Raw genomic sequence first — 22,617 nt, forward strand, 5'->3', positions numbered from 1 at the left:
GCGTACATTTATATATATTATACCACAGATATAATAATGGCATCAATTTTAACTTCTACTTTTGTGATGTTAGAGATTTGGGATAGGATATATATAAAGACGTAAATAGAATGGAAAAAGAGGACTAGTAACTTTAGGCTGCTGCCTATGATGGCAAATCCTGGGGGTGGGGGCACCGAGTCTGCTTATCACAGACTCAGTGATTGTTGTACTTAATACAGGTGGCGGCTGCGGAATTTCTAAGATGCCACCTTCACACTTTCACTTGAGGGACGTAAGAGTGGGTATTGGTTCCAGTGTGTGATTCGGAGAGTGGAGGCAGTAGGTTGATGTTTTGACTGCAGGAACTATTCCACACATGTGCAATACAGAATACTACCTTTGGTACACATAGAATCTTCACAAAGAGCATCATGCTACTGGTAAAGGCTGTTTCAAAAGCATGACGCATGGCCAGTGCGAGTAAGATGCATGCACACACAAAAACCGTTAGCCACTGGCGTGCGTCATTGTCACTGAGTGAACTACTGAATCAGGCATAAGAGGAGCTAGAACACCTGCATTGCATATCCCCCCATCCCCCAACCCAATGGCACCACCATTCCACCAACCAGATGCGCCGTTCGGTGGGCAGTGATGACCGTCAATCCATCTTGGGATGAGGGATATTTAGCATGTTACAAAGACCTCATTCCGATATCCCTGCCAGGATCAGTGAATCAGGATTGTTAAGCATGAGTAATATCCCTGATTCCCCAGGGGATTGGGGAATTGCCCAGATACACAGCAGATATATGGGCTCCATTAGTCAGTCTCTATGATAGATGGCAGTTCTCCAGCCAAAGGAGTAGCATTTGCCAGCAGCACCCCCTTTGGTGTGCTACATTTGTAAAGGTGGCACCACCACCGCAGAAGACGGCAAAGACTCTGGTACATTTCTATCTTCTCTTCATCTTCTACAAATAACAGATGAGGATTGTGCCATCAAATGCTAGTGAAAAATGGCACTGCATAATGCATATCAATTAGGTGGGGGACATATTTAAGTAGGTCCACAAAAAAGGAGATACTCTCCAGAGACCGCTGTGTCATGTACACACATAAGTGCTGTTAAAACACTCCCATAAAAGATGACAGTAAACACATAATTGAAAGACTAAATAAAACGGTCTTTGATCTTCTTGCTATTCTTCAATGTAAGTATCACTAGACGGCTGTATGAGTTTTATGAAACACGACACCCTCACCGGTAGCACATGGAAATGTTATTTATTAAAGACTTCTGAATTCAAAAAGGCCAGGTGTTCAAAGCATAATCCTGGAGGGCTGGTGACAGGCTGGGATTTCTCTTAATTAACAGATAATTAGCCAATTAACTTGCTTTCTGTATCACTAAGGAAAATGTTCAGGAGCGTGTTTTGTCTGATTTCTATACTTACTGGCTACCCCTGAGGGTACGTGACATACACCCCTGGTTTATCATGGCGTGCTTTCCCAAAGCACACCGATGATAGACAGATAGATAATTATTATAATTTATATATTTGGTAGCTGTCATGGTAATGATGTTGTACTAGATTTCCCTTTCTATGTGATATCATGGTGGAAATCGGCAGTGGATAACTGTAAATATTTCCCCCACTTTTATTAGGAAGCATTATATTTGCACAGCATAGCCTATGGTTCATATTGGATATGAGATAAAATCTCACTTTGACATCTGTTCTATGCCAGCTTTTCCGTGCTGCTGTTAGACACAAGGTGCCGGGAACCCCAAAGTGGAGGTGTCGAGACGGCTCAGACGTGCTAGGAGGCCCGGTAACTGTGAAGCTAAATGGGTCCTAGCTGGTAATCATCACCGGTCGACATGGGCCACAGAGGAATCAACAGGGTAATGGAGAGCAATAGCCCTAGAGGCCCATGGGGTAGTAGCGAGGGCAGGTGACTGACCCGGAGGTGGAGATGATCAGCACTGGTAGGGAGGAAACTGTCTCGGCCCCTAACTCCGTTGTCACCCAGTACGTCCCACGGTAGGTGCGGAGGCCCTAAATCTTCTCGCACGGCAGCCACGTTTGAAGCACGGGTTAAGCCTGTACAACTCCGGTGCCCTCCAAAGCGTTTTAGGTGGTGGCCACAACCTACCGTTGGAGGAACGAGGTGGACAAGGGGAGAGCTAACTTAATGACCCCGGTGGCCGAGACAGGTGGCAGGGAAATGGACACAGGAATGGACGGGAGCCCTGGTAACCCCTGCACACTGAACCTAGCACTGATAAGAATACACAAAATAATAAACCACGATACAGCAGGAAGAAATGGGAATAAGGAGTGCGTAACGATACCACTCCAGGGCCCAAGGCAGAAGACCGGAATGTCTCCAAGGAGACTGCAGGAAGCCGGAAGCCAGGAGAAATCTGCTGGGAACTTCTGAGTAGCAGGATCCACCGACCACAGGCAGGGAAGAAAACCGGGTATAGGAGCTGGAGAAACCACGGGTATAATGCAGGGAAGGAACTGCAGTATGGGCTGAAGAAAACAAGAAGGACACCCCAGGGTGCCTAAGCAATCTTATAACCAGCGGCTTGCTGGACTGTGTAATCTCCATTTATAGGAGAAGTGTGCGTGCAGCAGACTGTGCGCGCGCGAGGTGATGACGCGGCGGGGAAGGACGCCGGGCAGCAGGACGTGGTTGCCAGGCAACGCCCCGATGCTCGGACGCCGGGCGTGACGTCACCGACGCTCGGGACGTTGCCGACGCTCGGGGCGTTGCTGAGCAACGTCCTGATCGTCAGAGGACCGCCCGCCGTGCACCCCGGAGGACGGGGAGGCGACTGCACGGCGGCGGCGTCTGACAGTACCCCCCCCTCGAGGAGAGGTCAACCGACCTCTGAAACCGGGCTTGTCCGGAAACGACTGAAAAAACCTCCTTTTGAGTGAAGGAGCATGGAGATCTTGATCAGCGACCCACGACCTCTCTTCCGGTCCAAAACCTTTCCAATGTACTAAAAAGAAGACCCTCCCTCTGGAAGTCTTGGAATCCAGGATGGAATCAACCACATACTCCTTTTGGCCCTGACGTAAGATGGGCACTGGCCTGCGGACAACCGGCTGAAGAGCAGGTTTGAGAAGAGAGCAATGGAAAGTGTTGTAGATCCTGAGAGAGCGGGGCAGCCCTAATCTAAAAGCGACCGGGTTAACCTTTTTGATAATCCTGTAGGGACCGATGAAACGTGGGCCCAATTTGTGTGAGAATTGCCGGAGCTTGATATTCTTGGTAGAAAGCCAGACCCAGTCCCCAACTTTGAACTGGCACGGTCTCCTGTGGCGGTCAGAGAAGTGTTTGGCTGACCTGGCAGCAGAGAGGAGCGCTCCCCGAACCATGCGCCAAACCTTTCTCTTCGAAGCCACCCACCTAGAATTACCCACTTTGGCATCCGTGGGAAAGAAAGAATTAGCTCTAGGGTGGAAACCGTAATTGCAGAAAAACGGGGACATCCTGGTAGCGGCATGCCAAGCATTATTATAAGAAAACTCTGCGAAAGGCAGATTCTCCACCCAGTCCCTTTGGGTCTTGGAAACGTAACACCGTAGGAATTGTTCCAAGGATTGGTTAACCCGTTCCGTCTGACCATTCGACTGTGGGTGAAAGGCCGTCGAAGGACTAAGTCTAACCTGCAGGGCTACACAGACTGCTTTCCAAAAACTGGCAACGAACTGGGCACCTCTATCCGAAACGATGTCAGAGGGCAGGCCATGGGCACGAAAGATATGGGTGATGAATAAAGAGGCTAACGTTTTAGCCGAGGGTAAGCCTTTGAGGGGTACGAAATGTGCCATTTTACTAAATCTGTCGACCACAACCCAAATGGTATTAAAACCCAATGATGGTGGAAAGTCCGTAACAAAATCCATGGAGATGTGTGTCCAAGGTTGATCAGGCACAGGTAACGGCACCAGCTGCCCTATGGGGGAAAGACGGGAAGATTTGTTCTGAGCACATGTGTTACATCTGGACACAAACTGCTCTACTTCTGTCCTCATGTTGGGCCACCAGACCGCACGTGACATTAAAGAAAGTGTCTTGGAAACCCCCGGATGGCCGGCGGATTTACATGAATGGAATTCCGAAAAGACCTTTTCCCGGAGCTTCTGGGGAATAAATAATTTACCCTCGGGAGTGGTGGCAGGGACCGAACTTTGGGCCAGCAGCACCGAATCCAGTAGCCCTTGCGTGAGTCCGGCCAGAATGCATGAAGGGGGAATAATGGGATCGGGACGAGAAACTGGATCTTGTATGGCCGCAAAACTCCTGGACAAGGCGTCTGCTAAAACGTTTTTTGCGCCAGGTCGATAAGTAATTAAGAAATTAAACCTGGCAAAAAACAGAGCCCACCTCGCCTGCCGCGAGTTCAATCTCTTGGCTGAGCGTAAATATGCCAAATTTTTATGATCGGTAAAGATCGTGACCTGATATTTGGCCCCTTCCAACCAATGCCTCCATTCTTCTAAGGCACATTTAATGGCCAGCAACTCCCTATTGCCGACATCGTAGTTGCCTTCGGCCTCTGAGAATTTCCTGGAGTAGAAAGCACAAGGATGTAGCAAGCCATCCAGTTTGTCCATTTGAGAAAGAACCGCACCTACGCCAATCTCTGATGCGTCTACCTCGAGAATAAAAGGGAATTCGGGATCGGGGTGTCGAAGAATGGGAGCAGAAGAAAATGCCCGTTTGAGCTCTTTAAAAGCCTCAATGGCAGACTCCGGCCAGGATGTAGGATCGGCTCCCTTCCTGGTGAGGGCCACAATGGGGGAGACAATATCTGAGAAGTGGGAAATAAACCTCCTGTAGTAGTTCGCGAAGCCCAAAAATCTTTGAACCGCCTTCAAATTCGAAGGTTGCACCCACTCCCGAATGGCCTTAAGCTTGACAGGATCCATGGCGAAACCCTTGGGAGAGATAATGTAACCAAGGAACGAAATGGAATCTACCTCGAACTCGCATTTCTCGAGCTTGGCAAAAAGATTATTCTCCCTAAGCTTCTGAAGCACAGCCCTGACATGCTGGCGATGAAGATCCAAAGAAGAAGAATAAATTAAAATATCGTCAAGATACACCACAACAAAGATACCCAAAAACTCCCTGAGAACATCATTGATGAGGTCCTGGAACACAGCGGGTGCGTTGGCAAGGCCGAACGGCATGACTAAGTACTCGTAATGGCCCGAGTGAGTGTTAAACGCCGTCTTCCACTCATCTCCGGCCTTGATGCGGATGAGATTATACGCTCCGCGTAAATCAATCTTAGAAAAAACCACAGCTGCACGCAACTGATCAAAAAGAACAGAGATCAACGGCAAGGGATAAGAATTTTTTACCGTGATGTCGTTTAATTGACGAAAATCAATGCAGGGCCGTAAGGTCCCGTCTTTTTTTTTAACAAAAAAAAAACCTGCTCCCACTGGAGATTTAGAGGCTCTGATGAAGCCTTTTTTTAAGCTCTCCTCCACGTACTCCTGCATTGCCTTCTCTTCAGGCAAAGACAAAGAGTATAATCTACCCTTGGGTAATTTAGAGTCAGGTAACAAATTAATGGCGCAGTCATACGGACGATGCGGAGGAAGAGAGTCCGCCTCTTTTTTAGAAAAAACATCAGCGAATTCAGCATACTGGGCTGGCAACCCGGCAGGAATGGTAGTGGTGAGAAGAGCTGGAAGACTGATACACTGCTCAAAACACTCCTTGCCCCACCGTATCAATTCCCCAGAACGCCAATCAAAGACCGGGTTATGTCTCTTAAGCCAGGGAAGGCCAAGCACAATGGGTGTAATGGGACACTGAAAAACAAAAAACTTTATGCTCTCCGAATGGGAAAGTCCAACTCGAAAATCTAATAACTCCACAAAATGAGTGATGGCTCCACCAAGCAGGGTATTACCGTCTAATCCGCAAACGGTGAGCTGGGACGTCAACAGTTGCAGCGGTAAACCCAAATCATAGACAATTTTACTATCCAAAAAATTGGCTGCGGCGCCAGAATCCACTAACGCCTTACCCTCCCAGGAACTGAAACTAACTGGGATAAACAACGAATCAGATGGGGAAAACAATGAAAGGCCCGAGAAGATACTCCCCATTACTTCTGGGCTCTGCCGTTTCCCTGTAACAGGGAACATTTGTTCAGGATATGATCCTTAGATCCACAGTACATACATAACCCCAGGGAACGTCGTCGGGCCTTCTCCTTGGGAGTGAGCCTAGAAAATAACCTGGTAGCCCCAAGCTGCATGGGTTCACCCAGGTCTGGGGAAGCCTCCTCTGGGAGCTCACAACTGGGTAATGCTTGAGCCTCTTTTTCGCACCGCCTCTCCCTAATCCTCCGATCGATTCGTATGGCTAAAAGGATTAATTTATCCAAAGAAGGAGGAGAGGGATATTGTACCAAGCCATCCTTGACGTTATCCGCCAGGCCTAGGCGAAACTGACTCCGTAGGGCTGGATCATTCCACCCAGAGTCGGCGGCATAACGTCTGAACTTGGCGCTGTACTCCTCGGCAGAAAGATGACCCTGTTTCAGGGCTCTAAGATAAGCCTCAGCGGAGGCTGATCTGTCAGGATCGTCATAAAGGACTCCTAATGCCTGAAAGAAGGCATCTACCGAGCGGAGAGCAGGATCGTCTGGAGCCAGACTAAAGGCCCAAGACTGGGGGTCCCCCTGGAGGAGGGAAATCACAAGACCCACTCTCTGTTGCTCAGAACCTGAGGAGTGTGGTTTTAACTGGAAAAACAATCTACAACTCTCTCTAAAATTTATGAAATGGGGCCTATGACCTGAAAACCTATCAGGGAAATTAACTTTGGGTTCCTGGTGAGAACCCGCTGGTGGCTGAGCTGAGAGTTTGGTGTCCACCTTAATAGACAAATCCTGTAGCTGTTTGGTCAGGAGCGAAACCTGATTGGCCAGAGCTTGGGCCGCGTTGGGATCCATGACGACCAAGCAATAAAAAATGAAAAAATCGCGGTAAGGGAATATGGACCGTTCACTGCGGAGGTGGATGGCCCACAACACTGTTGGCTGGTTATACTGTTAGACACAAGGTGCCGGGAACCCCAAAGTGGAGGTGTCGAGACGGCTCAGACGTGCTAGGAGGCCCGGTAACTGTGAAGCTAAATGGGTCCTAGCTGGTAATCATCACCGGTCGACATGGGCCACAGAGGAATCAACAGGGTAATGGAGAGCAATAGCCCTAGAGGCCCATGGGGTAGTAGCGAGGGCAGGTGACTGACCCGGAGGTGGAGATGATCAGCACTGGTAGGGAGGAAACTGTCTCGGCCCCTAACTCCGTTGTCACCCAGTACGTCCCACGGTAGGTGCGGAGGCCCTAAATCTTCTCGCACGGCAGCCACGTTTGAAGCACGGGTTAAGCCTGTACAACTCCGGTGCCCTCCAAAGCGTTTTAGGTGGTGGCCACAACCTACCGTTGGAGGAACGAGGTGGACAAGGGGAGAGCTAACTTAATGACCCCGGTGGCCGAGACAGGTGGCAGGGAAATGGACACAGGAATGGACGGGAGCCCTGGTAACCCCTGCACACTGAACCTAGCACTGATAAGAATACACAAAATAATAAACCACGATACAGCAGGAAGAAATGGGAATAAGGAGTGCGTAACGATACCACTCCAGGGCCCAAGGCAGAAGACCGGAATGTCTCCAAGGAGACTGCAGGAAGCCGGAAGCCAGGAGAAATCTGCTGGGAACTTCTGAGTAGCAGGATCCACCGACCACAGGCAGGGAAGAAAACCGGGTATAGGAGCTGGAGAAACCACGGGTATAATGCAGGGAAGGAACTGCAGTATGGGCTGAAGAAAACAAGAAGGACACCCCAGGGTGCCTAAGCAATCTTATAACCAGCGGCTTGCTGGACTGTGTAATCTCCATTTATAGGAGAAGTGTGCGTGCAGCAGACTGTGCGCGCGCGAGGTGATGACGCGGCGGGGAAGGACGCCGGGCAGCAGGACGTGGTTGCCAGGCAACGCCCCGATGCTCGGACGCCGGGCGTGACGTCACCGACGCTCGGGACGTTGCCGACGCTCGGGGCGTTGCTGAGCAACGTCCTGATCGTCAGAGGACCGCCCGCCGTGCACCCCGGAGGACGGGGAGGCGACTGCACGGCGGCGGCGTCTGACAGCTGCAATACCGTACACATAATTAGATATATTTTTATATTGATGAGTGATAATATTTTAGTGCCCGTTATATCCCTTTAAATGCTGCGGTTAACCAGCTCGATCTGGGTCACAGTTCCATATTAAGTGGTCAATCCAAGTTTTGCATCCTGCGACCGACTCTGGTCCGCGGGTTATTCCCGGGTCAGCTGCAGTGTGAAAGGCAGACCTGAGTGATTGATGGGTCCTGCTTAAAAAGCTGCCGATTGGCTGGCTCAGGAGATTGATGGTGTAATCTCCAGGAATGAGCAGCATGTGCTGTACTGGGGAGAGAGGCTGCTGCAGCACCAGTTATTCCCCCCTCTCTCTCTCTCTCTCTCTCTGCCCGGCTCTATGCAATTGGGGAGTGAGGCAGCAGGCCCTGGACCCCTCCATCCGACACAGGGTAAAAAGTACCCCCCCTCATCATCGCCACTGTCTGGCGCTAAACTAAAGACTCCATAACAATGGAAAGCATAATAGACTAGGAAGGGTTTGTCTGGAATTGGATGAGTGGACATTCAGTAGTTACCACGGGTGCAGGGCGTGCAGCTGCTAGGGGGCCTAGAGGAGATAGGGCCACATTCAGGGCCGGTGCCACCACTAGGCAGCTCTAGGCATTTGCCTAGGGCACTGGCCACGCGAGGGCGGTAGTTAGGAGCAGGGACCCCGCTGGATGGAGGTGAGTAGCTGTCACACCTCCCCCCCCCCCAGCGACACGGCGGCCACCGCATCACACCCGCCCGTCTGCCCTTTTTGTAATATGGTATCAAATGATCCAGACAGAACTCTAATATGACCTAATATGAACTTAGGCAGTGCAATGTTGCATAATATGAAGTAGGGGCACTCTGGGTGGGGCACACAAAGGTTAAAAATGCAGCCAAACCTCACAAAATGCAGTTTTCTAGGTTTGGCCACATACCACATATGCACCATATGACATCGCCCTATAGAAGCCTTTGGGCTTCTTTCGCATTTCACAAAAAGATCCATTTGGATCGGATTTCTACCTACACCGCCTGAGGCATTTGAGATAGGACTCTAGGTCATAAACCTATCATTGCAAAGGAGAAAAACATTCTGGCTATGCTCCTGGATACTAATAGTTTTGTCCCATCATATTCTGGTGGTTTTTCCCAGTATCGTTCTCCAATCCCACCCCATGGACTACTGTTACACTTACTCTGTACTACACCATTTTTGTAGTGGGAGACATTGGGCTCCATCCAAAGTGGTGGGATAGACCACACAAGATTACTATATAGATATTGGTACTTATGTATTATCTGGGCGCCCGATTTTTTCATTGCACGCCACTACTTAAGGCATGCGATGCGATGCGATTTTTCAGTGTAAAGACCCGATTTTTAATTGTATATTCACCCATGGGTGAATTCATACCCCCACTATCCAACTACGCGTGGAGTTGATTTTATATAGTGTGGCGAGCGCAGGCGAGGGGACGCGGATTACTTTACATGTATTCTGCGTCCCCTCGCGGGGCTTGCTGCGCTCACCACGCTTCGGGCTCGGTGGCTCGCTGCACTCGCCACACTGTATAAAATCAACTCCATGCGTAGTTGGATAGTGGGGGTATGAAATCACCCATGGGTGACTATACAATTAAAAATCGGGTCTTTACAAGGAAAAATGCGATGCGATGAAAAAATCGGGCGCCCAGATATTACATAAGTACCTAGATATCTCTATTTTGTATTTAATAGAATCAACCTGCAAATGTTCAGACTAATCTAAAATCGGTTGACAAATGGGTAAAACCGTGAAAGTGAATGGGTCATAGAGAAGTTTTATTACTTTTTCCACAATACTCTATAAAAGTCTTATATAGAACACAGTGGCATTACTGCCCATTATCTGGATGATAGGTCGACAGTCAATAGGTTGATGCCATATGGTCGACATGCACTAGGTCGACACCTACGGTCAACATGCACTAGGTTGACAATGACAATAGGTCAACACAAGCAAAAAGGTCAACATGCCAATGGTTGACACCTAAGAAGGTTGACAGGATGAGTGAAATGATGTTGACAAGTCAGGTCAACTTTTTCATCCTATGACCTTTTGCATGTGTCAACCTTTTGTCAACATCAACCTTTCCCATGTCGACCATTTTCCATGTGGGCCTTGTGCCAGTTGACGTTTTGTGGTTGACCAATTGACCAATTTTTGGATGATTTATTGACTGTTGACCTAGGTACTGTCAACCCTACTGCCCCACAACACTGACGTCATGAGTTAAATTCTCGTCATCGGCCATATTTGTGTGTGGCTTACATGTGTGGTCAACATTTTTGTGCTTTTATCTAACATAATACATAAATAAATAAACTTTCGATAAGGTTTATTAGATCCTGACATACTAATAGTGCTATATAAATAATCTCTCTCTCTCTCTCTCTCTGGCCCTTATTCTGATTGACGCGTACTTTACCGCATACTTTCGGATGGCGTCTTTACGGCGTCTGCGCATGCGTGGAGAACGCAACGCGCATGTGCCACGCCTTGACTCCGTACCAGTTCGGCCAAATCCCGTCCCAAACTGTTCCCCGCAATCAGTCGGGAAATATGGGCGTATTATGGGCATCATGCGGAATGACACATGGGCGTAGTTTCAAAGTGGGCAAAACGGGGCGGAAACATGGGCGGACACGGGGGAGTACACTTATGTTGGGGGGCGTACATTCGGATACCACTCCGAATGCACGCGATCAAAAAGGGAAGAAATGTGCGGTGTCCACAAGTGTACTATTGCTTTGCGGACACCACTCGTTCATGCGGTAGGCGAACGTACGCCTAATGACTACAAGCATTAACACCTGAACCCAATAGAATCGACTCCTTTACTCATTACTCACTAATAGGACGCTTGTCAGTGCTTTAATTGAAACCATTGCTGCTTCAAGGAAACCGTACTAATCCCCCACATATGCTGTACTTGTCACACACTTTAAAACTGCTAACAATGGACATGACTGAATATTAATACTAGCAATACACATGTGTATTCGACATGTACTCATGAAACCACACATTTTTGGTAAAGTAAACAAATTTATTTCTATACATGTCACAGTCAATGCCACTGTGATGCAATGACCAAAAAATAAAAAATCCCAAACAAAAACAACATGGCAGGAATGTACAAAAATAAATAAGAATACAAAACAAATATAATTGCACACAGATGGACTCCAGCACCTCCTATGTGCCACTGCACATGCAGCCAGTGGGAAATGAGGAGGCTGCTGGCCCTTCGACAGCAGGCCAACCTGCACCTGACCATTCTACAGCAGGGCAACCTACACCTGGCCCTTCTGCAGCAGGCCAACCTGCAGCTGGCTCATATGCACCATCGGCAGAATCATTTGGAACACAACCGGGGACTTAGCAACATCACTTCAAGTACAGCTGACAGTAATGGCAGGCAAAAGAGGGCAACAGGGGAACCAAAAAGGACATATGAAGCAAGGGCTCATCTGGTTACCCTCAGCACGTGATTGGACACAAGAAGCTGACACACACAGCACAATGGAAGATTTGGGAACACATAACGGTGGAGATTAATGCAGCCACAAGTTCATTTGCGACCACGTTTGGCCTTGGTAGGCTCCTTGGCCTGTGCAGCAGCTCTTCGGCCACGGACAGATGCTGGGGCAGGTGGAGCAGATGATGTAGAGGGGTTGGCTGGTCTACCCCTCCTGCCAGCAGGGAGTGTTGCCGGTGGTAATGCACCAGAAACGGATGACATTAGGACCCTGTTGCTGGTAACCAGCTCCACCATAAGCTCATTATGGTGGAGGAGGAGATCATTTTGGCGGGTGGCTTGCTCGGCCAGCACCTGAGCACTTGCAGCCATGGCCTGCATGCTCGCAGCGATGGCCTGCTGGGTGCTGACCAAGCTCGCCATGATCTCCTCGGTCCTATGCATCCGTTCTGATGCCAACTCTCCCTGCTGGTTGATGTCCCCAAGCATGTTGGCCAAGGTGGCAAAATCGGCTTGGGCCGATGGCTGCTGCTGCACAGGCCTACCACTGGGGCCAGGTGGCACGGACTCCTCCACCTCCTGAGCAGAGTCGTCACCAAGCGGTGGGGTGTCTGTGGAAAATGATAAACACAATTAGGACACATTCTAAGATAATTACTTGCACAAGTTTATGGCATGACCAATATTTACCTTCCAGAAAAGACACAAACACTTCAGCTGGGGCCTCGCTATCCATCGTGCTCACCCCCCTGACCTCCTCAACTGATATACAGCACTCGGCCATCAACTCCAGGGGGGTGAGCTCTAGCCCTGATGGCATGGGCCCGGCCCCAGATGTCTGGCTGTGTTGCCACCGCTTGGTCATCTTCCTCTTCAGGTTGGTTTTGAAGTCCTGCCACCTGCAATGTAAGTTGACATATTAATACCTGTCACTCCAGATGTTAGCTGTTGCAGCCATTGCTCTGTGCTACATATTATGACATGTGGTTAATGTCCAAAAGATAACATTACATGCAACTATGATCTCAACCGTTACAATACACATTCACAATCACCGTACTCTAACTCTCAACTAAATAACATGGCAATAATGTCTGTGTATCGTAACAACTTCACAGGCCATTTGCAAAATCCATCTAAGCATGAATTCAATCATTACTTGCCTATTACTGGGCACATGTATCACAAAACAACTTGCCTCTTCTTCACATGGTCCGTCTCACGAACTTGTGGCGCAACTTCATTAATCTCTGCCGTTATCTGTTCCCAAATCTTCCATCTGCGTGTGTGTGTCAGCTTCTCCGATGGACACTCAATCCAATCACGTGCTCGGGGAACCAGGATGGCAAGCTCCTGTGCTTCATATGCCTTATTTCTTGTAGTTGGTTCCTCTGTTGCCCTCGCTGTCCCCTTGCCACGTCCATGGCCACGCCCCCTGGCACGTGTCGCTGCACTTGAAGTGCTGGCCATGGTACTACCTTGTGAAGTCCCCGGTTGTGTTCCAAACGATTCTGCTGATGGTGCATATGAGCCAGCTGCAGGTTGCCCTGCTGCAGAAGGGCCGGGTGTAGGTTGCCCTGCTGTAGAATGGTCAGGTGCAGGTTCCCCTGCTGTAGAAGGGCCAGCAGCCTCCTCATTACCCACTGCCTGCATGTGCAGTGGCACATAGGTGGTGCTGGAGTCCATCTGGTCAAATAGTTGCTGCAGGTCTGGGTCCACCTCTGGTTGTGATCCAGACATGTTAGCAACAACATTGTCACCTTCTAATACACCTTTATATACTGTTTGTGTATCCTGTTTGGCGGACATCAGCGGCAGCTGCGTTCCGTGCGTGTGCGTACGTCGCTGTTTTTTCGCGCCGCATACGGTGGCGGAAATTCCATTGTGTAAAACCTGGCGAAACTTCGACATGAAATACTGGTCACCAATTCTAACATTGCATAGAATCTTCTGATACACCTGTGACTATTGCACAATACACATGCTATTTGCTAGCATGACATGACATTTGGTTCATGACTACTGTGGTATTGTGGAGTTTGATTGCAAGCTAAAAGTAGCCCAATCCCTTAGAAAATCCAGGCCACAAATCATGCAATACTCATCACTACTGTTATAGACCACACATGTGAGAGGCCTATAAATAGTGAGTTGCTGCTAGAATCATTTGTCAGCAGATCTGGACTTGTCAGGGTCTAAGGTAAGCTCTTCCATGGTCCATGTAGATATGCTATCCATTAACAATGTAAGTGTATGAATGTATGCACCATTGCCTCACTGACTACAGATTGTTGGGCCAGCAAAGTGCTTGTAGCATTATTGCAACATGTCACATGTTCACTATTTCACTCACAGGTCTTAAACCTGTGTGGGTTCATCTATTGCAGGACAACATGTCCCAGCAATAGATGAAATGTCTCATAGTACATGATGTCGGCAAAAAATGCTGACACCTTTATCTGTGTGTTTAGGACGGTGTGTATTGAGTTCATATTATTGTTACATCATTATAGGGTCAAATGGATCTTCGGGATTTCACGGGGCGGCCATCTATTGTACGTATTGAAGCCTACAAATCTATTTGTAGTGGGATATGGCCATTATGTGCATAGGTGCATCAGTATTTATGTTCATTTCTTTATAGGTTGCTGAAGCAATGATGCGCTACATGGAAAGGAGGCTAAGGGCACTTGCGGCTCTCCCCACTCGTCGCCCAAGGAGGCCAGGACGTGCTAGAATCTATCGCACACGGGTGACTCTGTTTGCTATGCCCGATGATGAGGTACTTACTAGGTACCGGTTACCGCCACATGTAATTCTGGATCTGCTCACGTTAATTGAGAGCGATCTGGAACCTCTACACGGGATCACGACAGCAATTCCGCCTCACACACAGCTGCTGGCGGTGTTGCATTTCTGCGCCTCAGGATCATTCCAACAAGTAGTGGCAGTACTTGCTGGAATATCTCAGCCGGCCTTCTGCCGAATCCTGAGGCGTGTGACGTCGGCCATGTTCAGGCGCAAGGGGCACTTCATGGCCATGACATTTGCCACCGAGACCCTGCGCAGAAGCCAGCAGGCCTTCCATCAAATTGCTGGCTTCCCTAATGTGATAGGGGCTGTGGATGGCACCCATGTACCATTTGTGCCTCCATCTCGAAGTGAGAAGATATATAGGAACCGCAAATTGTTCCACTCACTGAACGTGATGGTGGTATGTGGCCCATCCATGGAGATTCTCGCCTTCAACTCGAAGTTTCCCGGAAGTGCCCATGACTCTCATGTCATCCGACAAACCGGGATATGGCAAAGACTACAAGAGCTGGAAGGCCGTGATGCGTGGGTTCTGGGTGACTCCGGTTACCCATGTACGCCCTGGCTACTTACGCCGTACAGCTACCCAGCACCGGGCCCACAGGAGGCATTCAATGGGGCGCATGTTGCCACCAGGCAAGTGGTGGAGCGCTCAATTGGCCTTTTAAAGGGTCGATTTAGAGTGCTCCACCGCACTGGTGGTGACTTACAGTATGCGCCTCAAATGGTGTCGAGGATCGTGGGCCTGTGTATATTTTTCCACAACATTGCTGTGCGGCGTGAGATACCCTTTGATGAGTGGGAGGTACCATCTGAGCCGCAAGATCCGCCCATGCGCCCATCCCGCGCCCCTGAATGCCGGAGGGGATACCAGCTGCGGGACTCTGTGGCGCAAAGATACTTCAGGTACATTTTATCTAGTTGACCAGAACACACCAATTCTTGTAAAAATCACCCCTTCAAATAAGTACAGTGTGGTAGTTGTCAGTGTTACAAAACGACAATTATCCAGCCTGCCCTCCTAATGGCAAAGAAATAGTAGATATTTATCATATGTGCTTAGTTTTGGGGGAAGTACAATATAGGTGCTCATTATTATACCTTCTACAAGGGATCTTATGTGTTTGTTATATCTTCATTATTGTAGTTGATACTATCCCTGATGACTGGTGAGTACATTGATTTATTCTCTAATGTGTTGGGGATTTTTTCCTGTGTTGATGTATGATTTGTTTGCAGATATATATATATATATATATATATATATATATATATATATATATATATATGATATTTGAATTTATTAACATGTTTAAACATTTCAAGGAGCAGGCAGGCAGGCAGGCACCCAGGCAGGCAGCCAGGCAGCCAGCGCTGGTGTATAATGCTGGACTCAGGATACCTGCAAGTATGTGTATGTGTCTTTTAAACATAAATGTACGCATACACATAGATGCATAGAGTAAGTAATGCTAAGTACAGCTATGCGTTGCTAAGCTATAGCACGCGTTGCTTGGCGGAGCGAGGCGTCATTGGATTTGCTAAGTGCATACACACTGTGTTTTATATATATCAGATTTGTTCATTGCCATACATCAGCACTACTGTTTTGAAGGCATGCGAATTTGTCACCATTTGTGTTGGCGCAGAGACGCTGCTCATGTAAAGATGAACAATAAAGTTATTAACACAAATAACTGTGATAAACCAATGCCACCACCTGATTGGTTGATTGATGCCATTGTTAACATGGCGGAGACACGAAGGGCAGACCCGTTTTCTCCTGCGGAGCTGAGGGTTCTTGTCTCCGTCATGGAGACAAGGCTGGGCCGTGCTGGGCCCTTTATCAGCAACCGGCATAAACGCCGGGCCTATGCTGCGGCAGGGCGCAGGATTTACGCCCGCACTCGGGTGCGGAGGAGCATCGGGCAGCTCGAGAGGCGCTGGTCGGACCTCCGCAGGCGCCAGCCCCAGCTGTTACAGCAAATTAGGGGCGAAATAGCTGCTTGTGAGTATTTTAGCTATGAAATTTCGCACTTACAACATAGCATATAGAAACAATAAAATGTGTCTCATGATAAGTGGGTGTCCATGGGTTTAAAAGTCCATAGACTGTTATGTGTGCTTCTTCCTGGTTAACATGCAGTCATGTGGCTTTTATATGTAATGACATAGCATTGATGATTCTGATGCATACAATGTGCCAGATCTAATATGTGTTACACATTGATAAATGCCAGGGTTGTAATGTTTGAACAAATTACTAACAATCACATAATATTTTAAATGTCACATTTTGGAGTCCATTAACAGTAAGGAGCTACTTTCCAGCATCGTTTGCCATCATTATCACCCTTCCATGTATGTCTTGTTATGGATTAATACATGTGCCCCAATGACCCGACATTGACCATGATTTTTTTTTTCTACCACACAGCACGAGCCCGAGCCCGACAGCCACGTGAAGAGGCCGAGGCAGCCCTGGCCGAGGAGGAGGGGCAAGAGCCTGAGGAGGAGGTGGCGGCAAGGGTGGAGGAGGAGCAAGTGGAGGAGGAGGAGGAAATGTTGGAGGAGCAAGTGGAGGAGATGGTGGAGGAGATGGTGGAGGAGGTGGTGGAGGAGGAGGAGGTGCCTGAGGAGGTGGTGGTGGAGGAGGTGGAAGAGGAGTTGGTGGCAGAGGAGGAGGTGTTGGTGGCGGAGGAGGAGGTGGAGGAGGAGGTGGTGGTGGTGGAGGAGGAGGTGGAGGAGGAGGTGGTGGTGGTGGAGGAGTTGGTTGTGGCGGAGGAGGTGGACGAGGTGATGGTGGCGGAGGAGCTGGCGGAGGAGGGGGCTGAGGAGGCCACGGTTGCCCCAGAGGTGTCCGATTCCGAGGGGGAGGAGGCATGTCAGGCCCCGGAGTCACATCTGATCGGTATGTTTACATAATGCATCATTCATGAAGTAGTTGTACTGGTATTTGTTATGTAGCACTGGTGATGATAAATGTTGTTACAATACTATTAATACAGACCCCAAAGTGGGTAGCTACAGATACAGGTACGGGTTAGATGGGGTGTCCAAGGCATCCCTTTCATCCAGGACACCTCTGAATTACACAGGTTTGTGGGATGGCTTGGAGCTCCATTTTGACTGCCACATAACCGTTGTAGTTAAACAGGATCCTGGAGTAAAGGGATGAGTGGATCATTTGTGGATTAAATTCACCTGCTGCAAGTGTTGATTATGACCCATCAAATAGTGGAATCTATATTGTTGGTGAATGTTATTTCTAAACTATAGGATGTATGCTATAAATGGAGTATGGGCCGGCCTACCTTGGAATGGAGTCACAAGTTGCCAGTGTCCCAGGAGCCTCCTCTACCTAAACACCCCCTGTAGTTCAGATTGTTTTTTTGCCGTCACAGAATTGTAGGTTGGTTTAGACAGAATTATGATTTGGAGGATGTGTACTGTGCATTCCTGACATTTGCATAACTCCCATGCCACGAACCATCACTGAACTTAGACTGAGGAGATTGTGACAAGTTCTTATTGACGGAGGCCATGACATGCTTGTCATTGGTTAGTCATGGGTGGGTTGTGACTGAGAAGAAACACTATGACTGTTATGTCTTCTGCAGAGTAAAGGGTAGAGGGACAAAAACACAGTATGTAGTAAATAAGTGTGTATGTATGTAGATATGTATGTGTCATATCTATTTATCTATGTGTGTCTCTATCTCTCTACATAGATATATATATATACACATGTCACCTAGCATTTGTGCAATTTATGTAGCAGTATGTGAAATGTATGCATGAATATCATGACTAATTTTTGCCCCTTTGACATGCCCACAGATGACACCACACCGGCAGATGAGGGAGTTATTGGGGCCCTCCTGCGGGCGGAGCACCATTTGAGGCTCTTACTAGCAGATCTGCAGGACCTTCGCGATCTCCTGATATAATTTATAATTTTATATTTTGTGATTGACATGTTAATTTTGGTTTATAATAAATGTTTTATGCAAGTTCACAGTTGTTGGTTTTCTTTGCACATTAAACAGTATATGTGTAGATTGTTTATAATCTTTTACACAGGGTCTAATAGAAACCATTGCACTTCAATTGCTGTAAGGGTTAATGTGTGCAATGCATGTGTTAGGCATGCTTGTAAGGATATATTGGCATCTAATTGATTCCAATTCCAAATAAGAAGTTTTTTATGAGGATAGGTAATTGAATAAGTGGGTCATGTGATGTATTGCAGAAGATACATAATAGTGGGTTGTTTGGCGTAAATACTCCGCTTACGGGCGGTAGCACCGCTTGGCTCCCGTTCGGATGCGGTATTCCCGAGCATAATCTGTAATACTCTGTAATACCGTGCAGAATCTGAGTGTTTCTCCCGCACACGCATGGTTTGTATGTCGTCCGTAAACACGCCCTGTTCTTAAAGAGTGAGTCCGTCCGAATGCGGAGGACCCGTGGGCGTTTCTACGGACGATGGCCGCACGCGGCAGAACACCGTGGCGTGCGGACCGCTCCGTAAGAATGCGGGAATATCCGCACCGATCAGAATAAGGGCCTCTCTCTCTCTCTCTCTCTCTCTCTGAGGTGAAGTACTGCCACTGGCCACTAGAGGCCATTCCATGGACCAAATTACTCCTTTTTGTGCTGAAAGATGCCACAACAGCAATTTTTGAAGGGACACTGATCTATTTCAAACTTGCTAGATATGTAGAGGGGGAGCTGTGAAGACTCTGGGCCTTATTTTGGTTCATTCTTTCTGACAAAATCCTTCTTAGATGGACAAAACCATGTGCACTGCAGGGGGGGCAGATGTAACATGTGCAGAGAGAATTAGATTTGGGTGAGTAATTTTGTTTCTGTGCAGGGAAAATACTGACTGCTTTATTTTTACACTGCAATATAGATCTCACTTTGAAGTAAAACCCCACCCAAATCTAATTCTCTCTGCACATGTTACATCTGCCCCACCTACAGTGCACATGGTTTTGCCCATCTAAGAAGGATTTTGTCAGAAAGAATGAACCAAAATAAGGCCCAGAGATTGGAGGTAGGAGCAGATAGGGACTGGGTGTGGGGTGGAGAGTTTGTGGACTAAAGAGAGAGTTAGATTTGGGTTTACTTCAAAGTGAGATCTATATTGCAGTGTAAAAATAAAGCAGTCAGTATTTTCCCTGCGCAGAAACAAAATAACTCACCCAAATCCAATTCTCTCTGCACATTTTACATCTGCCCCCCTGCAGCGCACATGGTTTTGTCCATTTAAGAAGGAATTTGCCAGAAGGAGTGAACCAGAAAAAAACCCCTTAACTAGTACAAATATTAATCTTAAGCTGATAGAAAAATAAAGTTGGCAATGTGTATGTCTTCACTCTAATTGTACATAAAGCACACATCTCTTTATAGAACATGAAAAAAATTGTTCCAACTATGGCCAGCCTGAGCTATTCAGGTAGTGACATTCCGTTCGTGACCCTGACACAATCTTTTCATTACTTTCAGATAATATCTGCACCAGATAATGCCTGACAATGGGATGACTAACGAAGAAAGAATGAGAATCCAAGGTTGGAGCTGAGAGTGATAAATGACAATCAAGTATAGAATAATAAAAAATAAAAACCGCTATTTATTGCGTCTTGCCGATTCCTTCTATAATCCATGTAACCTTCTCTCCACTTAAATCACATTTGTGGGGAGTACAAAGAGTTCAAAAAAGTAATTATTTCCAATGTGATACAGTGCTCGGAAAACAAGTCTACATAGACAAATGCTACAGATGTTTTGACCAAGAGTTGCGATGGTAAACTTTGGAAACGAGTGCAGACACATCCACAGATCAATGACTACTTCTCATGTAACCAGAAAGAAAGCTGGTCATGAACTCTTCCGCTGCACAAAGGAAATGGAGTCTAACGGAACATAAAGAACAAGACAAAACAATGTTGTTGCAAATAACGCGGCACAAATCTTACACATTTGCATTTTGTGCAAGTGAAAAATAGAAGCTTAGAAGCTTGATGATCAGCGGGGACCTGCAAATGATACACCACAATTCTGGTTTCTATCTTGCTTTGTTTTTAGATGTGCATTGTTATTTTTTAATTGATGAATAGCTACTCTTTAGTTGTTACGCTGTTGTTTAAACAATTTCCAGCTATATGCAGGTAGTGAATCATAGCATTGAACATTTACATATACATAGTAAGACTTTAATTATGTTGCCTAATGAATTTCTTAGTGTAAACCTATCCAAAATCTACAAGCACGTTCCAGATGTTTGTATTAATTATGATCCTAGTTTATGCATAGGAAAGCATGTATGAGGGATATCTGTAGACGGTGTAAATTGAGGGGGAGAGAATAAAGTTTTTGTTTGTTTGCTCTTAACTTAACCCTTTAGTAGTAGTAGTACGTTTATTTATAGGGCGCCGCAAAGTGTCCGCAGCGCCGTACATAGCAAACAAAAAAAAAATGACGAGGTAACGTACAGGGTGTGTTGAAAAATACAGTATAAATGGGGGTATAGCTGGTAGAACTAAAATCAGCATCAGTTCAGAAGTAGGTGTCAAAATTGTCAAGGAGACTAAAGATGAAGTAGAGGAAGGGAAGAACAGGACAGGAGCACAGGTGAGGTAAAGAGGTAGGGTGAGTACGTGAGGAAGGAGGGCCCTACTCATAAGAGTTAACATACTAAAAATAGGTGGGTGGACGAACGAAAAACAATAGGATAAGTAGGAACGGAGGGGGACGGAGGCAGGATAAGAGGATCAAAAGAGGTTAGGAGGAGGGATAGGCTAGTCGAAAAAAGTGGGTTTTGAGGGAGCGCTTGAAGGAGGTAAGGGAATCAGAAAGCCTGATGGGTGGCGGGAGGTTGTTCCAGTGCAGGGGGGCAGCGCGAGAGAAGTCTTGGACACGGGAGTGGGAGGAGGTGATTAGGTGAGAGGTCAGTCGGCGGTCAGCGATGGAGCGAAGAGGACGGGAGGGAGTGTGGATAGAGATCAGTGAAGAGAGGTAAGGAGCGGTGGAGGAGGAGAGAGCTTTGTAGGTGGTGGTGAGGAGTTTAAAGAGAACTCGGAAAGGAATGGGGAGCCAGTGAAGAGATAGACAGAGGGGGGAGGCGGAGGTAGAGCGGCGGGAGAGGAAGATGAGCCTAGCAGCAGCGTTAAGAATGGATTGGAGAGGTGCGAGGCGGGTGAGAGGTAGCCCGGAGAGAAGGATGTTGCAGTAGTCAAGGCGGGAGATGACAAGAGAGTGAATGAGAATTTTGGTCGCGTCAGTGGAGAGGAATGGTCTGATGCGTGAGATGTTGCGTAGGTGAAAGCGGCAAGACTGTGAGAGAGCACGAATGTGGGGGGTGAAAGAGAGGGAGGAGTCAATGATGACACCAAGGCAGCGCGTTTGGTCGGTGGAGGTGATCTCGGTTTCACCAATACTGATGGAGATAGTGGGAGAAGAGGGGATGTTCGGGGGATGGAAGATTAGAAGTTCAGTTTTAGCCATGTTTAGCTTCAGGAAGCGTTGGGTCATCCAGGCTGAGATGGCTGTGAGGCATTCAGAGACCTTGGACAGGAGTGATGGGGATAGATCGGGGGAAGAGAGATAGATTAGGGTATCATCAGCATAAAGGTGGTAATGAAAACCATAGGAGCTGATGAGAGTGCCCAGAGAGGTGGTGTAGAGAGAGAAGAGGAGAGGGCCAAGGACAGACCCTTGGGGAACACCGACTGGCTGCGGGGTAGTAGGAGAGGAGGAGCTCGGAGTGGAGACGGAGAAGGAGCGATCGGAGAGGTATGAGGTGAACCAGGAGAATACCGTGCCAGTGATGCCAAAGGAGCGGAGTGTGTTGAGCAGGAGAGGGTGGTCAACAGTGTCAAAGGCAGCTGACAGATCAAGCTGGATGAGGATAGAGAAGAGGCCTTTGGATTTAGCCGATATTAGATCGTTAGTGACTTTGGTCAGGGCAGTTTCAGTGGAATGTAAAAGGCGGAACCCGGATTGGAGGGGGTCGAGAATGGAGTTAGCAGTAAGGTGGTTTAGGAGACGATTATAGGTCAGACGTTCTAGGAGTTTGGA

At 47.7% G+C, this 22,617-nt stretch overlaps 1 protein-coding gene across 10 annotated transcripts in view; it reads right to left on the reverse strand.

Annotated features, from left to right (window-relative positions):
- Positions 1–22,617, reverse strand: part of PCDH7 (protocadherin 7) — a 656,577-nt gene that overhangs the window by 522,362 nt on the left and 111,598 nt on the right. The gene's annotated exons all lie outside the window — the stretch shown is intronic.

This window comes from Crinia signifera, chromosome 1 (assembly GCF_055691185.1).
Source record: "Crinia signifera chromosome 1, ASM5569118v1, whole genome shotgun sequence".
Lineage (NCBI taxonomy): Eukaryota > Metazoa > Chordata > Amphibia > Anura > Myobatrachidae > Crinia > Crinia signifera.